Source organism: Zonotrichia leucophrys, chromosome 11 (assembly GCF_028769735.1).
Source record: "Zonotrichia leucophrys gambelii isolate GWCS_2022_RI chromosome 11, RI_Zleu_2.0, whole genome shotgun sequence".
In the NCBI taxonomy this organism is placed as follows: domain Eukaryota; kingdom Metazoa; phylum Chordata; class Aves; order Passeriformes; family Passerellidae; genus Zonotrichia; species Zonotrichia leucophrys.
The window spans coordinates 4,449,299-4,464,460 of NC_088181.1; positions in this window are offsets into that span (position 1 = coordinate 4,449,299).

The window sequence follows — 15,162 nt, forward strand, 5'->3', positions numbered from 1 at the left end:
GCAAAGTCTTACTCCTGAAGGATTTCCTCCTGCTGTGGTTGAATAGAGAAATGGAACCCAAACCCTGCCTGTTCTCTGACAGACCCTGACAGACCCAGGTTCTGGTCCCTGTCCATGGTCAGAGGTTCAGACCTTCAGTGTGGCTGTCACCCAGTGACCCTGCTGTCCCTTTCGTGCTGCTTGGCTCCTCCAGTTTGTGCATCTTCCCAGTGATTTCCCTGCTAGATTTTGATTTATGACAGAAGACAGGAAAAACTGGCACAATAATCTACCTATTTTTAATTTCTCTCAAGACAACTAACCCTATTCCATATGCACAGCCTGCTGACATCTCCTGCCTTTCCCTCTTCATTAAACCATCTTGAAGAGCAGATCTCATTCCAAAAAAGCTGTGAAGCAGCTTCTTCCCTGGGTAACACTTCTTTGTTCTGGCTCAACTTGTAGAAGTTATTTTGATATTCTGCCTGCGTTAATTCTCTGCTTGGAGGAAAGGACTCTCAGAAATGAGAGGTTTAAGCTCACATATTTTATCTTACACACACAGTAGCCAAAGAGTGTGGCTGGCTCAGCTCTTCCTACTGGTGCACTGTAACAACTTGTTGAGCCATGGTAAATAAATTGTGCTTCCAACCCCTCAATCTGATGCTTCAACTGTCTTTGAAAGTGTCACCTTCCTTCTTCACACAGTTTGCGGCTTGATTGCTTAAATAATGCAGAATTTAACTTTTCCTGAGGACTTTCAGCACTCCACATGAACACTGGGTATTTCAAAAGGTCCAGTGAAACAGCATTGCATAGAGAAGATGTCCTTTCAGTCAAAGCTGGACCCTTTCCCACATTTTAGAGATGATTAAATGCACACATCTCTCTATACTGGTTCATAATGGAGCTTTTCTGCATCTTTTCCTCTTCTTTCACCATAAAGAGGGGTTGAGCTTGGTATCACATAGCAGTCTATTCACTCACTCCAATGCCTACGTGGAGAAAATGGTCAGAGGAGGAAACGATATGAATTCCTGCTGGGCAGGATTATGGGCAGCAGAACAGCTTACAATGACAACGGGTAACAGATTCACTCCTAATTTTCCCACTAGGACACAGAACGTTTCCCAAATCTTTTCTACAGATCTGTTTTGAGAGTCCCTGCCTTGGAGCCACCAAAAGAGCAATGCCAGGAGCACAGGTGAGAGAGCTCCCAACCTTCTGGAGAGGTGCACATGTTCCACAGGGAGCCTTATGTTTGATCCCTGGTTTAGTTCTGAAAATACATCAGCTGAGGTGTTGGAAATGTGCTCCAGTTTTCTTCCTGTGTGCTGTCACTTGGGGATTGTCTGAATGTCATCCAAACTGTGCAACTGCAGCTGGGTCACCTGTGCAGCAGGACTGCAGTGCTCCTGGTGGCCAGGAAATGGTTGTTCATTTACCTGCCTGTTACATTCTCTACAGGACTGTTTTATTTGATCTCAGCTCTTCCAGCTGTGCAATTTTTTTCCCCATTATGTCCCTTTTCCTCCTCGCTGTGGATGGGTCAGCAGCACTCTCCCGTGGCTCTGCTGGCAGGTCACTGAGTTCACAGAGTGCTTCAGTCAGCAGCTTCTGACTCCAGCAGAAACCTCCCTGCTCCCCACCGAGCAGCACAGCCCCAGAGCTCCATCCAGCCTCTGAACACCAGGGAGAGCAGCATCCTGAGGCTGGATGTTAGCCCAAGCTCCCTCAATAACAGCCCAGCATGAGCCCAGATGAGCTGTCAAGCCGGCTGATGATGCTGTTTGAAATTCGCGATAATATATTTTTCTAATTTAATCTCTAAAATGGAAATGCGCATTTCAGCTCATGATTTCCAACTTATCTCCTATTTCCTTTCAGCTTTTCAATGTTGCTGAAATGCCTTGTGCTACAGGCAAAACACACTGATTATGATGGGGCTTTTCTTTCAGCAGCTGCCACTGAGCAATGTCACACACAGAGAAAATGGGAAGTTGACTCTGCCCAGTTGTGTCAAACATTTGAAAAGAAGAGAGGAAAAAGAACTTGTGGTAAAACACAGGTGGTAACTGTGGCTGTTCTATCCTTCTTTAAAGAAGAGCACAAGAATGTTTTTTAAAGAAATTTAGACATGGTAAAGCTCCATGAGGTGAGTAATCTGATAAAAAATCAGCTCATCAAAAATGCATTATTTGTTAGGCAAATAATTAACTGAGCTCTGGCTCTACAGCATCAAGACAAATGGATCTGTGTATCTTTGAAAAGGAAGAGAAGATAGGAATCTATTCATTTGTACAACGTGATTAAAAAAAAGTGTGGCCAAATCCTTGTTCCTTCCAACGTAGCCAAGTCTGCCCCGGACAATTTTTTCTGGTCCAAGGGACGAGTGACACACTTGGAATTTCAATTCTGAAATTAAAGTGAGTGCATGTGCCCCTTGCACATTGCAGCCTTGGGGAAATACCAGTGACTCACATCACTCACACCCAGAGAGACAACTGCAATTAGAGTGAGAGCTGGGGGGCTTCCCAATGATCTGAGGCACATGGTGCAGCACTGTGGGGTGCAAGGGCTTCTCTTCAAGGGTGTCCTCTGCCTACAGACACAGAAGAAGCCCTGCTTGGATCCAAACTGGGAAAAACACAGCAAGACACGCAGTTACCTGCTGCCTTCAAATAACAGCTGTCCTGAAGCAGCACATCTCTGCCTTTTTGCTGTCAGGAGACTTTGCACTCTGCCAGGGCAACCTCGATTAGAAGCTGCTTGTTGTGACAGCCTGGGGAGAAGTCTTTGGTGGATCAAAAACTCCCTCTTTTTCTTTGGAGGAGAAGGTTTTCTCTCTCTTTTCCAAGGTGACCTTCCCTGAACCAGCACTCGGCGCTCTCACTTCTGTTTTGGGTAAAATTGTTTGCCCTCAGTGAGGAGTTGAGCCCAGCAGGTGAACAGCCAGGTATGAGGGACTCATCAAAACCAGCAGCTGTGCATGACTTTCCTCCTGCAACAACAATTTTGCAGCTGATAAGGGACATTGATTTTCAGTAGATTTCAGTAGACTCAGACCATTTGGGAGTGGGGAGCTAGAATTTCTTGGTCTAACTATATGGCCAGAACTTTGCCATTTCTTTGCTGTGAAAGAAGGGGCAGGGAAAATCATGTAAGAAAAAGCTGCCAGAGAAAGTAAAGCTGGGGAGAAACTCTAAAGCCAGGTCCTCCCTGGGGATGGCATTTGAGCTGGGTCACCACACACTCCTGATGGCACCAAACCATGGATGAGGGCTGCTGGCTCTACCCGTGGCAGAGAGGAAGGGAGCCAGGCTGGCACATCTGCAAACAGAGCCTGCATAAGAGGCATCCTGGCAAGCCCTGCCCTGCTGAACTGGTGGCTTTCCAGCTCTCTCCTGGCCTCCACACAGGCACCTACTGCCTGGCAAAGCCAGGACACAGCTGCTTTTTGCAGTCATGTCTCTATCTCTTGGCTGCTGCTCTCCCAGAGCCAAGGCAGCCCCTGCTCTTCTGTCCTTTGAGCCCATAAATGCTGCTGGCTCAAAGGCAGGAGCACTGAGAGCCTGTCCCCAGCCCTGCACAGCTGCACGCTTTGCCTACGCGACACATTTTGGAGGAGCCAGAGCCACTGTGTGCTCTCAAAGTGTCATACTGCACAATTCCTCCTTTTCCCCTGTACCCTTCTCCCAACAGCTTGGATGTTTCAGCTGGAGGATGGGGAGAAAGCTTTCCCCAAAGTGAAACTGGGAGGACAGATCCCACAGGACAGACATCTGCCACCCCTGCCTGCAGCACTGAGCACAGCAGAGCCGAGCTGTGCTCGTCGCGCCGCGGCTCGGTGGGAATCAAACCCAGGGGACCCCATCTCCTCTCCTATGCTTTAACCACTGTGGGAGCTGAAGATCAGATCTGTGCCACGCACTTTGGAAATGTGAGGGATTAATTTAGTCCCTGGAAATATTCCTGCCTTCCCAAAGTACACAGAGCGAGCGCGGCTCTCATTTAGCGCTCGGGGAAGAGGCTGCCATCCTCCCCGCGGGGAGGCAGGGATTGTTTTCACTCTGAGCAAGCAAGAAAGGTGCATCTGATGTAGAGCAGACAAAAGATGCAATGAGGATGTAGTGCTGGGGAGGGAGGGAGGGGGATAGAGAAGCCCTCGTGGCGTGGCTTTCAATTAGGTGCCCTATTTTGTTGGCAAGGGTGGGGGACGTTTTCATCCGCTCCGTAGGCAGACAGTGATTATCAGGACCAGTGCCCTCTGCGAGGATGCTCACATCTCCACCCGAAAGTGAAAGAGAGAGGGACTATCAAACAAATGTTAAATCATGAAAGCAGCCACACAAGCAGCCTATTAAAGTCTGAGGGAGCGCTGTCGCGTCCGCTTTCCCGACCGACAGCTGCACTTTCAACTTCGCTTCACAATTCAGGAGCTGCTCATCACTCAGAGCTCCCCCAGACTCCTCTGGCATTAGCAGCACCCGGATCCAAGGCTTGTTTGCAATTAGCACATAGATACCACAGATTTAGAGTGGATTTGGCCTGGAAGGTGGGATTTAAGAGTTGGCTGTAACAAACTTGGAAATTCTAACAGCACATTCCCTCATAGACTTCACATGTTTTATGAGTTGTTCAACACAGCTGAGATCTGCAAATAAATTCCTTACCTGCTTCTGTTCTACTCTTTAATGCAATGCAGTATTTCTTTGGATTAAATTGGGCAGCATGGCTGAATGTGGCTTTGTCACCCACATGGCTTGGCAGTGCAGCTCCTGCTGATTGCAGAAGTCTAGCAAGGCAATTTGCTCCCACCAGATGCCATGGGAAAGCTGGGAGATGAGAAGCTGTTAAAAGCAGCTATTTGAGTGTGGTTCTGGGCTCCAGCCCAGCAGGAGAGCAGGTCAGGCAGCTGCTGGACAGAGCTGGATGAGCTGCTGGGGTGAGAGGCTTTGGAAAGTGGCCATTCAGCAAAACCAAGCACCATGCCAGGGTCAGGACAGCACTGTCTGCCTGTTGCTGCCTGAGATTCCTTTCTTTTTATGGAGAAAAATGTGTGTCTTGAAGGAAGGCACTTCTGCTCTGCCTTTAGGCCTTCTTTGGTTGTGAGAATCATCCAATGATGCTCTGCAAGAAAACACAAGAGGTTCACAACCTCAAAATGATGAAAAGCAACTGAAAAAGCACAAAAGTTCCAGGATTTGCAAGTGTTTGTCCAAAGTGATGCTGCAGGTATCCTGGTATGTTATATAGTTTTTGTGCTTTCTCATAAGATCAACTGTAGCACTCATTCACCCTGTGAATTTAACTTGTCTGAAATTTCTCTTTGCTTGAGGTTCCTGGCTGTGAAAGGTTATACATTAGGAAATGTAACCATAAGGATAACTCATTAAATCCATGATTGAGGGGAGGTAGGGAACCATCACCTCTGAGAGGGTGAGGAGCAAATGGTCTAATGAGGAAGGTTTCTGGCATTGCTGATCCTGGTACACAGGGGTGGAGGATCACCTTCCTAAATTCTCTTTCTACCTTATTTTCTCTCAGTGGCCAACCACACACCAGCCTAAGAGGGGACTTCCAGGAATAAGTAATATGTATTTAAAGAGCACCAGGAGTTCCTCAGTATTCAAAGAGAATGTGTCCCAGAATGTGTTAATTTTGCTCTCCCCCAGTTCTTGGATTTGGCACTCTGCACATCACTGGAGCATTTCCTTTCCTTGTGAGCAGCAGAGGAAGAGGCAGCAGAAGCAGGAGCAGGCAGGCACTGAAGGCCACATTCCTCTGGCAGAGCCCACAGCTTCTCATTCCTGACATTTATATTGGCTCCACTGAGCATGGGATTCACCCTGTCTTACTTTAAATGCCTACAAGGATTTTTCTCTTCCCACACTTGCGCAGATGAATTATACCTTGGAAGAAAACCCTTCTCCCTGTTTGCTATGGAGAGAATAGAGCCAAGGGCTGCACAGCACAGCTCTGGAGGGCACACTAAGGCAGGCAGGATGGGTCCCTGCTGCCCAGTTCTGCCTGGGAATGCTTTGCAATCCATGGAATAAAATCAGATTTCCATAAGGCACAGCCTCGTGGCAAAAGCATCTCACTTAAAGGATGCACAAATCACTTTGGAGCAGCAGAATCCATAAAAACTCGTTACCAGTGTCCTGTTGTCTGGAAATTGAGCTCTGGCATGAGTTTTCTGATGCCTAATGAGAGCTAAACTAACACTTCAAAGGCTTTGCTAGCAAGCTGGTATAAAAACTGCAGAAACAAAATATATCTACGAGTGTCCCCCTCAGCCAAAATTTGACCTAAGTCAGCCCCTGGGTTCAAAATGCTCACAAGCACACAAAGCACTGCAGTGTTGGTTTGATTCCTGCTAAAACCAAATGGAAATGAGATTTTGACTCTGCTGAAGTCAATCACATCTCTGTGCCCAGGAGTTTCCTCAGAGCAAACCTGAAATTATTTCTTTGCACAACAACATGTTGCCAACAGAGCTCTTTGGAATTGTAAACGCTCCTCCATCATGCTTTATTTTCCCATTATCTTGAGTGCTCATAAACCTATTGTCTTAATTTTAATAAGATTACATACAGTTTGGTATAAATGCCTTCTATCCATCACTATATTAGAAAAAAGAGAAACAATAATAACTTAATTATCTCTTATGCAGAAACTAATTATAATTCTCTGGATTCGTAATCAATACTTTAAAGCTGTTCTATCTCAGAGAACAGTTTGTCAATATTTTATATACTGTTAATAATTCATGGGTTTATTACACAATCAAACAGGAATCCAACTGCAGGAGGTCTCAGCACAAGAGGAAGCAGGAAAGGGAAAGATGAAATATTGTGAACTTTCAGGGTATGAGGTGAGGGAGAGGTGGACAGCTGCCCTCACACACACCACACCACCTCTGATCTGCAAGGTAAGGCTGTGTTTGGACAAGAGAAGAGTTGGTTAGAGGAAAGAAATACACAAAAAATCTCCACTGAAAGAACCAGTTAGAAAAGAAAATAGCATTCTTCAAGTGTGATGTCAAAAATTATTATTTCCTCTGGGAATAGTGCATTTGGGAGTGCAGGAGAAGGGATGAGGAGTGCTGTATTTAAAAGACAACCACTGTTGTCCTGGTTCAGCTGTATCATCAGCTCTGCCCTAAAAAATGCAGAGGCATAAATTATACTCTCCTTTCTTAATATCCTCCTGTCTCGAGCCAAACACTTGTCCAACACTTGTCCTTTGTTGCTGCAGTGCTGGAAATGTTGTCTCCACTGTCCAAATGCCTGAGCCCAAATCACCCAGGATGACCAGTCTCTCAGAAACCCCTGCAGGGATCACCTCAGGAAGTACAAAACTGCCTAAAACCAGTGACATGTGCAAGCACAATCTCTGTCATGTGAGAAAACAAAGTGAAATCTTAATTATGGTGATCTAATCGGCATTTGAAAGAGCTCATCGTCGCCTTTTGAAGAAGAGAGAACCCAAAAAATGTAGGAAAAAAAGAGTTCCTCGGGTCAGCCTGAACATTTGTTGTCCCATGCGTGGGAAACCACTCTGGCTGCAAATAAGATGTTACAGTCATGAGGACTTGGAACCAAAATGGGGAAAGTGTTGGCTGTGATCCGGAGCAATTAGGGACAGCTGCCTGTGCTGGTGGGCTAACGTGTGCTGGAGGAGAATGCAGAGCCTGCTGCAGAGAGGCAGCTCTGAATCTGCACAGACAGGGGATCCAAGAGGAATTCTGCCCACAAAAGTCCAAGCTGGTGCAGCAGTGGAGTCAAGACTTGCTCACCAAAGAGAAGCCCAGCAGTGAAGCAGCAAATGCTGGTCTGAGATTGTGACTGTCACCCTCCAAACGCTGCTGCAGCATGCAGCACACAAAACCATCCTCTCCATCAGTTTGCTCTGTTTAATGAGTGCAGCACTGGGTTTGCATGGTGAGGTTCTGGTACAGGGGTGCTGCAGGGGTCACTTCTGGGAGAAGCTGCCAGCAACTCCCTGTGTCCCACAGAGCCAACGGTGGCCAAGGCAGACCTGCTGCTGGCCAAGGCTGAGGGATGGTTGGTACCAATTTTGAGATAACACATTTAAGCAGGGGAAAAAGCTGTTGTATAACAGCAGCTGAAGAAAGGAATGAGAATTTGTTAGAGAAACAGCTCTGCAGACACTGAGATCAGTGCAGAAGGAGGAGGAAAAGTTGCTCCAGCAATCAGAGCAGAGATCCCCTGGTGGTGCAGCTCATGGTGAGGCAGCTGTGCCCTGCATCCCCTGCAGGAGCAGAGATCCACCTGAAAGCCTGGAGAACTCATGAGAGCAGCTGGATGCCCAAAGGAGGCTGTGACCCACCACTGTGGGAATGCTCTCTGGTTTTTCTCTCTCTTAGCATTGGTACCACTCTTCATGAGGAGGAATTTTGGTAGGTCTGAGGAACAGGTTGGGACAGAGTAGTTCTCGCTGCACACTGACATTTTTGTTTTGATTACATTTTTCGTTTCACATCATTATCAACTTTTATAAGTGTCTATAAAATAGGTGCAGGATAGTAAAAGTCTTTGGAGTAAGTAAATGGACATTGTGCTAAATGAGTTCTGCCTTTGATGCTATTATCTCTAAATCAGCATAGATTATTCAGGCTAGGGGCTTTTAGAATCATAAGTGGCTGGGATCATTTCTCAGTTCATCATCCTATTACCCATAATGAAAAAATACTTCTAAATATGAAGATTACTCTTCCAAAAGATCCCTTGTGAACAATTCCCCAGGCACTGACAATATTTATTAACTCTTTCTGCATGGAAGGGACTGAGAGAAACTCAAAATTTTCAAGGATTATCCTGAAACATGCAGCAACTCTGAATTTGCTATCACTCTCCTGGGAGCCTTTGGCTCTGCACTCCCATCTCTAACAGAACTTGTTTAGCTTTCACCTCTGCAGCTTCTTCTCTGCAGTTATGTAAATCCAGCTGCTGGGGCTGAACCTGGAGCGCCATAAAGCCTGTTAAAACTTCATTTCATTATTTTTGAGTGGGTCTGTTTATGCTGGTATTAAGTTTCCATTTCATCAAGCATAAGTTTTCCTGTCTCTCCAGCCAATGATTTCTGCTTGCAAGCTTGAAAAAACGACATCTCCCTTCCCTGCCCAAATTGGGAACACCCTCAGCGTAACCGTGATGAAGCTTCCCTGTCATTCCTTCATTTTTCCACACCTTTACTGACTCATTTCCTCATTGTACAGGTAGAATTACTGGGTTTATTTACTGGGCTGCACATTTCTAAGAACCTATTTAATGCACAGTTTCATGAGACAGTTTTCATGGAATATAAACTTCATATTCCAGCTCTCGAGTAACAGATTCCTTTTTCCCTGCACCGACTAACACACAGCTCTCTAAAACAATACCTTCTTTTTCTGCTGGACAGGATGAGATTTCAGCACGCCAAACCCAGGAGCTAATCCCATCTGGGAAAGGTGCTGCTCTTGCTGAATTTGGTCTCGTCAAGGAACAAGCTCAGATCTGTGATTAAGGAGCTGATTAGGTGTCAAAAGCCTCCGAAGAGTCGTGAATGTCCCTTGCAACACCATTTTACATCGGTTTCTGCTACCTGCATTAGAGAATTCCCCTCTAATGTCCATTTACGCAAGTAGTAAAAATCAAACCAGCCACAAAAAGTCACTCACAGCCTGGCTATGAGCTATGAGTTGGCATCTCAGAGGTTTCACAAAATCTTCCACATTTCACTGCAAAAATTACTATGCTCAGCTTGGCCAAATCAGAGCCATATTTTCATTTATGTAAACCATACTTCTGTAAATCACAGAGATAATGTATTTTCCATTTACAACAGAGCAGGAAGCAAATGCAAATGAGGTTTTCTTCTCCAGGTGAACTGGGATATTTTGCATGTTGCTACCTCCAGCTTCTGCCCCGCTTTGCTACTGTTTTCTTAACCTGTTTTCACAGAAAATTACCTGTGCTGACCTAATTATTGCAACTTGTGTGGTGGTGAGGTATTGTCTGAGATCTGCATCTGCAAAGAGCACACGATGCTTGCAAATGTTTTATTTCACAATTGTTTGAAGGATTTTCCATGCAGGCACCAGCCTGGGTGTTACCAAGCAGCTCTTTGATGACAGTTTATGACAGACTTTTCTTGTATCATCACAAAAGTTGAAAGAGTCTCCTGTTAGCACCATGTCATACCAGAAGCCCGAGGTTTACTTGCTGAAATCACTTAGTGATATTAAAGATGAGTAGTAAGAATTTACAAAATTGAAAGACTGAAAGATGGTGTGAAGGGTGAATTATTTTACAATTGTTTCCAGCGTGATCTTTACTCTTTCATGCACAGCATTTCCTGGCAGCTGCTGGCAGAGGCAGCACAGTGGGTTGGAAGGACCCTCATCCAAGCCAGCTTGACAGCCACATTCATCAAAAATAGATCCTGGTTATTTGTCTGGTCTTTCATTCTTTCATCAGGAGATAATTCTCCATGCAGCTCCATAACCACAGCTAAAATACACTGCAAAATGTCAACATTTAGAAAACCATCCCTGGAACTATCAGTGTCTCCTGGATCTGCTCCCCCACAGTTTTGCACACATATGTACATGTGATGATGAGAGGTTTATGCATTATGAAATTCAGTTTTTAAATTAGATGTGGGGGTTTTAACATAGCTGTTTTACTTCATGTTGTCTTGTCATACAAAGTCTTTGAAATTCTGTGTCATTCTGGGAATTTTTTGGTGAAATTTATTTTCTTTGCTTAGGCAGGGATGGATAAATCAACAGGGCCACTCATCTTGGCTTCTTTGACAGAGTCACATTCTCTCTGTAAGTGCTGGACATGGCATTGGATGCCAGAGCTTGGGTTTTGGTTTCTTGTTGTATTAAAAAGCACCCTCCTAAATAGAAAAAGTCTATTTATTTACACTTAACTGGCATTTAAGATGACAATTGTCCCAGAGATTCCAGGGTGGGACTGGACAGAATATAGTCCTGTCACATTCCTGCAAAGAATCCTCACAATTATCTGAAATCACTTTTTTCTGAGCCAGGTTATTGCTGCTTTCTGAATTTAGGGTTAGATATAAATCAGCCAATTTCAGCTGCATTTAAAGCCAGTGCTATTTCACTTTTCCTGTGTCTTGAAACCCACCATAAAACACATTAATTATTCTTAAAATAACAACAATTATAAAATTAATAGCCTAGGTATTTTCTCAAACACATGTTTTTTATAATTTCAGAATGTCTTGTTTAATGACCATTATCCAGACATTTAAAATAAAGCCTTTCAGGAAAAATGTCTTCCTCCTAAAGAATATTTTAAATTTATTTTTCTATTTTTCATTAAGATTCACCACCCAAAAAAAAGCAAATACTGCTTTTCAATGTAGACAGGCTCCCAACATGTGCTGCCAAAATCTGTGCTTGTCACTTTTTTGGTGGAAATAGCTATTTTAGAACTGTTTATATATTATCAAAATTAGGTTCCAAAATGAGCTGCAGTATCTATTAAAAAAGGGGATAATATTATTTTAGAGAAACTAATTGGAAATTTGTTTTTAGCTAAAGTAGTTATTATTTCCATTATGACAAGCTGGAAGCAGATGAAATTCACCTTTATCTTCTGCAGCCTGGTGTCTCACACTATTTATTCAAACTGAAATTAAAACCTGAGAAAATCCCAGCGAGACATTTTGCACCAGTTAAAGATTATTCTTCTGGAAAAGAACTTTTGCTCAACAATTTCATTATGTTGTTACAAACGTATTTATTATAAAAGGGGGATACACCAATTAAAATATACCTGGCCTTGCAAATCTCCCCCTACACTTAATAAAAAAAAAAAGCTTAAAACTGAACTTTTCTAAAGAAACTAAATGTAAGGAAATGAGAACCTGAAAGAGGGATGGTGCAGCATAAGGAAAACCCATGGGACAACAGATGCTCTGCCAGCTTTGGGAACAACCTGGGCGCTCCCAGAGCTGTGTAAGGGCAGAGCCCAGGCATCCCATGCAAGAGAAGGGCAGAAAATAATGCAGAAATCTCTGTTTGCACCAGGCTGCCTTCACCCTGCCCTGCCAACCTGTAGGGGGAAAAAAAAAAGAATGTCCTGCTTGGACTTGTATGGGAGAAAAGGGACAATGTTGATCCTGCACATTCTACAATTAAAAACAACCCAAAAAAAGCAGCTGGATGTAAACTTTGCCAAGGGCAGCACACACAGGTGTTGTTCTTGGGTGAGTTTAAAGCTCTGATTCCTGTCCCCTGTAAGGAGAGCCCCACACAAAGCACTGGATCCACAGAGTGCCCAGCCTGGCAGTGGCACTGGGAAAGCATCGCCTGCACATGGGAGCAGCGGGGTGAAAAATTGTTTTCTACTCTACTGCCTAAAGTATATTAAAAGGAATAAGGTCACAGGGGTGCCGGCTACTTTTCATATTTGGAAGAAATTTTTTTCCAGAAGTGTATAATGATAATTGCACGAGGAAAGGGTGGTTAATAATTTTCCGTATTAATTCAAACGTACAAAAGTTAATTGCGGCTTGGCAGGCTGAGATATACAAATTAGGAGAGTTTAATTCTGCTAATCCTCAGTTTAAGTTGCAGGGTATTGAATATAAATATGATTGTCTCACAAAGGGATGAATCCTGCCTCCACCAAAGCCTGTAGGAGCTTTCCCCTGGCTTCAGAAGGAGCTGGGCTCAGTCCCACGTGTCTGGGCTAGCTGTGCATGGATGAGAGAACTGGCTCAGGGAAAGGGAGTCTAACATGATTTTTCTCTCAGAATATGGGCCAAAAATTCCTTGGAGATCCTGAAAAACTTTGGAAAACTTCCCCAGCCCTGCTATTCAATTCCATCAGCTATTTTTGGCTACTCCCATGCACTGTGGATGAAGTTGAGTTCTCTGTGGTTTTCCATTTCCCACTTCACTGTCTGACTGATCAAAGAGCCAACTCCAAAAATCCCTGAAATTCAAGGGCTGTAACACAGCCTGTGCCATTTCACATTCACCAGCCTGCAGCAGTCCAGCAGCCTGACCAAACTCTCCTTCTCTGAATGCTGTTGCCACCATTTGTTTTACACATCTCCTTTGAGAACATGTCAGACTTTAGCCCCTTCCTCCTGTGAGTAAACTCTGGGAGATCAGAAGAAAGCCAAGCAAACTTACTGCCAGAGGCTGGAAATTGTAGGTGAAAATGTTGTTGTTAGGCTTCAGTGGATGTAGGATGAGGGATGGTGCAGTTCAGACCTCTGCCCCTTAGCTAGTGCCTGTTTTGGGGCAATTCTTGTCTTTGAACGCCTCTAAAATGGCAATAAAGCTATTTATCCATCTTTGCAAAGTATCTGCATACCTGTCTAGCTAAGAGGTGAAATGTAGCGTTGATGAAGTGAGAAGGATTTAATCTCTTATATGATATGTCTGGGCCAAGCACCCTGCCATCATTTGATTTGAATTCATGTGCACAAACGACATGATATAAATAATACAATGCTCAGTCCAATCAAAAATGTATATTGCTTGAAAATACCCACTTGGCTTGAAATATTGCAAGAAAATCAATCCAGGATCTCTATAGACTTTAATAAGAACACAAGTTACCACAAACACCTGATGTGAGCCAAATCCCCTCATTCTGAGTTCAGTCATCACTGACCTTTCAGCCATTATTCATCAATTTAAGGGGAAAAGCTGAACCCAGAGTATTTTCCAAACACTTCTCCTGCCTTCCTGGTGATGACTACTATATGCTGTTCTAATTAAACAGCTTAATTTACATCTCCCATTGTGAGAGGACATGAGCAGCAGAGCAGATTTATCCCTCTGGACTGCTTCCCTCAGTCACCATGAGGATGCAGCAGAACTTTCCCCCCTGGACCTTCAAAAATGCAGAAACAGAGATGCTCTGTGATTCTGAGTGAAATAATTTTGATGTCACAAGAAATGTCATTAAAACCACTGCAGAATTTTAATAAGGAGGATGGATGTTCAGCCTCCTCACACCAGTGCTCAGCAGAGTAACTGCAGGGGAGCTTTGTGCCCATGTCCCTGTTACAAAATCTGTTTCTCCAGGGTTTATAATTACGACATGCCTGTAAAAATTTACTTTAGTCTGAAGCTCAGGATATAGTTTCTCAGATGGGGAGGAAATATTGCTGGCTGAACTTGGTTTAAATCAATTTTGAGTTTCAAGAATACAAAAATAATAAGGTTTGTGGGTTTTATATGCTTTTTCCATGGTTCTATAATTCAGAAAGAAATCACTTTGTAGAATAAAGTGTCATGTTTGTTTATACAGCAGAGCGGGGGAAAAAAATAACACAGATAAAACTTTTTATAGTGGCTAGTGAAAATTCTCAGAAATTCATTTTCTCAAAGAATTTCCCTATAGTGTCCTCAGACCAAATCCTGGCCCTGAATAGATATGATAATGCATTTTGCAGGAAATCAGTGGGTTGTGGAGAACTTTTAAAGCAGTAGAGAAATAAAGGATTTATTCTGCATCAGATGAAGATTTGTCTGCTTTGTCCCCATATCCTGGACAGCAGAAGAGTCATGGATGGGCAAAGGGGCAAAAGGCATTGCTGAGACACCCTGGAATTGTGGCAGATGTGTTCAATCAAAACTGGCTCATCCTTAGCTAATTCCAACAGGCATTTTCCTCATTTCCACATTGCAGCGCTGAGGAGGAAAGCAGAATGTGGCCTTACAAAGATTGCTAATAAAAACATCAATAACTGGGCTGTACACAACTGAGAATTCCCATTTATACTGGCATTGCCAAATGTCTTGCAATATTTAGCCTTTGGCTTTTATCAATAAAGAATGGAATGGTGCTGCTAAACTGAAATATTGGCAACATGAGCAGAGCCCAGCAAACACAGACAGAAAGAAGACAGAAAACAAACCCTATAAACCTTAGTGTAATATTTTTAATTTCATTTGGAATTCAAAATCAAGTCAGTTTTATCCATTTAAATATTATTCAGTCTGTCTTTGTCAGCTCTTCCCCATTAGACAAAATGTTCCACTTCTCAATATTCTGCTTCTGTGTCAAGTTGACAGGGTCATTTTTCACATGGCAAGCTGAGATTAAGGTGATATTAAACCACTTTGCATACAACAACCAAAACCATGATGCAACAACAAAAAAAACTTGCTAT